Source organism: Engraulis encrasicolus, chromosome 21, assembly GCF_034702125.1.
Source record: "Engraulis encrasicolus isolate BLACKSEA-1 chromosome 21, IST_EnEncr_1.0, whole genome shotgun sequence".
In the NCBI taxonomy this organism is placed as follows: Eukaryota; Metazoa; Chordata; class Actinopteri; order Clupeiformes; family Engraulidae; genus Engraulis; species Engraulis encrasicolus.
In genome coordinates this window covers 19,546,124-19,551,123 of record NC_085877.1, presented here as the reverse complement: position 1 = coordinate 19,551,123, position 5,000 = coordinate 19,546,124, and the positions used below count along the sequence as shown (strand labels likewise).

Sequence of the window (5,000 nt, the reverse complement as noted above, 5' to 3'; positions counted from 1 at the left end):
GAGGTTCCAAAGGCCCATTGTTTCCGGGTTCTACTGTCCGGTCTGCCCTTTAGGCAGACCTAAGGACTGTTCTATTCATTCTAGGAGCATTATGACACTCCCCTTTAGGAAGAACGGAACCTGGTCACATTAGCTGCCCATAGAAACCTATTATGTTGGCATATCTCTATATACTTAACCCCTTAAGACACAGCTTTATAAATTAGCTGTTACCAGCATGGCAATGACCAAGTTGTAATGTATTACTAAAGGCCCTGTGCACTGTCATAGTAGTGTATTACTATAGTAGTTAACTTTCAATGTCTATTACAGCGTGCCACAGGAGGTAGGCTACGGCGTGCATTAAGGGGTTAAAGAATCTCTGATTATACTGTATGTAATAGTAATGCTACATTCGGTATAGTATACTAATGAGCTTAGAGTGGTGTCCGTAACTTTGCAAGTCACTTTGGGCATAGAAATGCCGCTGAAATACTGTAGGCTATAATGCAGAGACTCAAAAACAAGCAGTATCATGTTTTAAACAGGAGAAGACAGACACTTGAGAAATTATCCTTAGAAATGTTTGAAAAAAACATACAGTAGTTCGGTAGGAGCCTGTGGATTGATTGGGAGCTGCCATTACTGCTCCTACCTTCACAGAGATTTAATCCCTCCCACCCATCCACCTGTCTTGCGTGAAGACTCTCGAATTGTCCCACTTCCTCCCCAAACTCCTCCATTTCTATCATGGAGGTAGTATATGAACTGGAGAGTGAATAAGTCCCACCCCCAGTCATTTCAATGGGAAATGCTAGGCTAGTGAATTCAGCCAAAATTAAACTGTTTCCTGGAGCTCATTTCCGACGCCAGTTTACTCAGTTAATTATGTGCCACGTCACTGACTGAAGTAAGGTTGACCAGAAAGCTGTATGGAAGACAGCATTGAATGCATGGAGGTATTATAAGGTGCCCAACCACAGACCTACATAGGAAAATGGCGACGAGGAAGTGCCTTGCTAATCGGCGAAGCTAACCATTTGACAATACAGCCTATTATTAAACACCAGCCATAATGCTTACCGGAATATTTTGTTGATGAGATTCGTGACTGGAAATTGCAGTAGCAATTTATTTAGCATTTAGCCCTATGGGCTCCCTTTTCCATTCCATACATTTTCCCACATGAAAGACTTACCAACGCTTGCCAACTAGTGGACACTCAAGAGAAACTGCAGTATGCATGCAAAGCTAACTGGCTACAATGGGAACCAATCAGACTGAATCTTCTCCTCTATTCTAATTTCTCTGGGTGAACTAGTGAAATGTAATTTGGCCATCAGAACATATTAGTGAGTACGGGTAAAAGAGTTTGAAAGTCCAGAGTTCAGCATTCACAGGTTCTTAGCTGACCATCTAACAGCATGGCAGCAAGTAAATATCTTCTGATTCCAGTCATTATATAGCCTCGAACACCATCCTAAGTACTTCCACCAAGAGACTTGGCTTCGCACTACGTCTGGTACCTGTTTTCTGTGGAGCGATGTTGAGCGGCAGGATTTGGCCGGTGTTCTGACAAACGGTCCTAAATTGTAATTTTACCCTACGGTATGATGTTCTGTCAAACATGTCATGTCTACATCGCCAAAGATAGATGTCAGACATGGGGGGGGGGGGTGTCGAGCATTATGCACTTAATCTCTGCTGCACTTTAAGTGGGATGGGGGGGCTGGGGGGGTCAAGCACTGGTGTCACTTTTACCTCTTATTGCACTTTACTTGAAAACCTGCTGCTACTAAGTATTGTACCCCAAACACAATTTCGTTGCCTTTTTGACAATGACAATAAACTCTTGAATCTTGAATCTTCTCTTGTTCATCAAATTATCCTGATCTTTCCGAAAATTTCCTTCCCACTTCCTGCAATCGCGTCAGATCAAACAACCCCCAGACCATAAATAGGAAATGAAATGGTAGTATTACGGGATGGTCAGGACCAGGCTAGTCATTATATGCTCTGGGCTACAAATATGCTGGGGCTAAATGTAGAATATTCATGCGGAAGTATCAATATTTTGTTCCAAAGCCGCCTGCATGAAAAATGTGAAAAAACTCATCCTTCTAAATCGTTTGCTGTTTGGTAAGAAAAATTATACAAAAATATCAGAAACAACATATGTGAAGCCCGTGGTGGCACAATTCAAAGGGGATCGAAACATCATTTTAAGGCCGCCATAGGATAACATGCTAAACATTTTCGCTAAAAACGCTGTGAGGTCCCATGAAATTGGAAGATGTGACATAACTTTCGAGCTCTTTGAGCAATGCTCGTTTGATTAGTCAAACGTTAGCGTTAGAATTAGCCAAGGCAGTGCAGAGGCTATCTGAACCATAATGGTCCCACCCACCGCCCTTAGCTATCTATATCGAGCGACACTTCCACAAAACACATAAAAGATTTAAAAAGAAAAAATATATTTTTATAGTTGGGCTCGCCAAGCAATGGGTTCCCAGTTTTCCTTCAGAACACAGTTCTAAATGCAATCAGTGCGCGGTTAGAACCGTTTACTGTCAGAAGCCATTGTTTTTCTTTCCTTCTTTTTTTCTCTTTTCTGTTTTTTTCTTCCCCATTTCATTGTCATCTTCTTTTCTTTCCACTCAGGGCTGGCCAAGTAAAGGCACTAGGTTATGTGTCAGTACACACGTACACACACTGGCATATGCACAGAATCTACAGCTATAACACACACACACACACACACACACACACACACACACACACACACACACACACACACACACACACACACACACACACACACACACACACACACACACACACACACACACACACACACACACACACACACACACAGTTTTCAGTGGAAGTCCGAAAAACAAAGTGCACATGCCCTGGTTTATACTGATTGACTGTCATGCTGTTGAATTGCCAGCATGTGCCCTCAAACACGCACGTTAATCATACACAATCATTCACACCTGCTCAACAAGCTTGCACAGAAAGCCTATCCATATGTACATGTATGCACCCACACACGCACGCATTCACATGCACACACGCACACACACAAACACACACACTACTGACATTAAGGGTCTATATATAAAGCGGATTTTGAACAAATCCAGCCATCTCTTAGATCTCTCTATCACACACACACACACACACACACACACACACACACACACACACACACACACACACACACACACACACACACACACACACACACACACACACACACACACACACACACACACACACACACACACACACACACACACACACACACACACACGCTGAGCGAGGATGAAATAAGGGATTCCTTCCGCTCTCCAATCCCATCTGCTTGACACACAGAGAGGAAAGGGGGGAGGAGGGGGACAGAGGGAGAGAGAGAAGAGAAGAGAAGGGAGAAGAGGAGGAGAGGAGGAGGGGAGGGAGGAAGGAGAGGCGAGGAGGAGGGGGGAGGGCTGTTTAGAAAAAGGCAGCCACTAGAGGAGAAAAAAGGAGAAGAGAGAAAAAAACGAAAAGAGGCTGGCTTGCCTGTAGTTGGGGGTTGGGCTTATATGTGTTTGTGTGTGTGTGTGTGTGTGTGAAAGAGAGCATGTGTGTATGTGCATGTGTGTGTGTGTGAGGGAGAGAGAGACATATGCACCAGAGAGTGAGAGAGAGAGAGAGAGAGAGAGAGAGAGAGAGAGAGAGAGAGAGAGAGAGAGAGAGAGAGAGAAAGCGTGCAACCCTGCTCCTTCCCTTTCTTTGTTTGACTACTGAGTGTAGGGAGAGAGAAAAAAACAGTGATAGAGAGAAAGTGTGTATGCATGTGTGCGTGTGCATGTATGTATGTGTGTGTGTGAAAGAGCTAGAGAGAGAGGCAACAGAGAGAGAGAGAGAGAGAGAGAGAGAGAAGCAAAGGAGAGAAAGGGAGAGAAAACCCGTGCAGACCTCTTCTGCTTCTGCTGAGGTAAATGCAAGACAGGCTGGTGAGGGGAAATCGGTCGTATTGTTTTGTTTAAATACACAGTAAATGTTGCGGTGTCAATTCAACACTTAAAGAGTTCATTTAAGTCTAAATGATGTCAAATCAACTCTAAGTGTGAAATGAGCACCGCTGATTGCCAACGTCGGCTTGTGTGTATGGATGGTGTGCTTCTCTTGTTTGTGCGTCCGGACGAGCGTGTGTGTGTGTGTGTGTGTGTGTGTGTGAATGAGTGCTTGCATGAATTATCTGCGAGAGAGAGAGAGAGGGGTGGTGGGGGGTGGTTGTTTGGATTGGATTGAATTGGTTTGGTTTGGGTTGGGGGTGCATGTATTGAAAGCACTACTAGCTCGCTCCTATTCTGACTCCGTCCTCGCCCCCCCATGTGTCTTGTTTAAAGGGCTGCAGACAGAAAGCGAGAGAGCGAGCGAGCGAGCGACGGAACGAGCAAGCAAGCAAGCGCACCGGGAGAACAAATGCTGGATACGATTTGCTGAGTTGGACTGGAGAAGACTGGCTGACACATAGCCTACACGCGCGCCGCTGCACGAAAACAACGCTCACATTTGGACTGTGGATTTTAAACTCCGGTTTTTAAAAAACACTCAGCTGTTTGGCTACAGCTGTCGAGCCGTCGCTCCGAGGGACAACCAACCAAAGTCTACAAGGTAGGACACGCTTCTTTCATTAGAGACAACAGCTCCTCTCTTTTCTCTCCACTTCTCTCATCTTCACTCTTTCCTCTCGTAGTTCTCCATCACTCTTCTCCGGTCTTACTCTTTTCTTGTTTTTTTTTGTTGGTGTTGTCCAAAAATATGTTTGCGATTGTTGTTGTCACTGTTATCTCTGCTTTTTTCTTTTTCTGGTTTTATTTTTGTTCCAGGAGGCAAAGACAGGTAGCTAGTGAAACATAAAGGCATAGCATAATAAAATAGCTGAAATCCCTTCAAGAGAGATGGATCGCTACACAAAGAATAGGCTACCGAGAGCGAACGAGAAGAGAAAGTTGCAGCCAACAGAG

The 5,000-nt window shown here is 44.4% G+C and overlaps 1 protein-coding gene across 3 annotated transcripts in view; it reads left to right on the top strand.

Moving 5' to 3' along the window:
* Positions 1-5,000, top strand: part of kdm6ba (lysine (K)-specific demethylase 6B, a) — a 212,279-nt gene that overhangs the window by 119,051 nt on the left and 88,228 nt on the right. For 2 of the 3 annotated variants that reach the window (XM_063186338.1, XM_063186336.1), the window contains exon 4: positions 4,380-4,647. The gene's annotated coding sequence lies outside the window, so the exon portion shown is untranslated. Of the gene's footprint in view, positions 1-3,894; positions 3,965-4,379; positions 4,648-5,000 lie in introns of those variants that run through there. The other variant, XM_063186337.1, reaches the window with a different exon arrangement.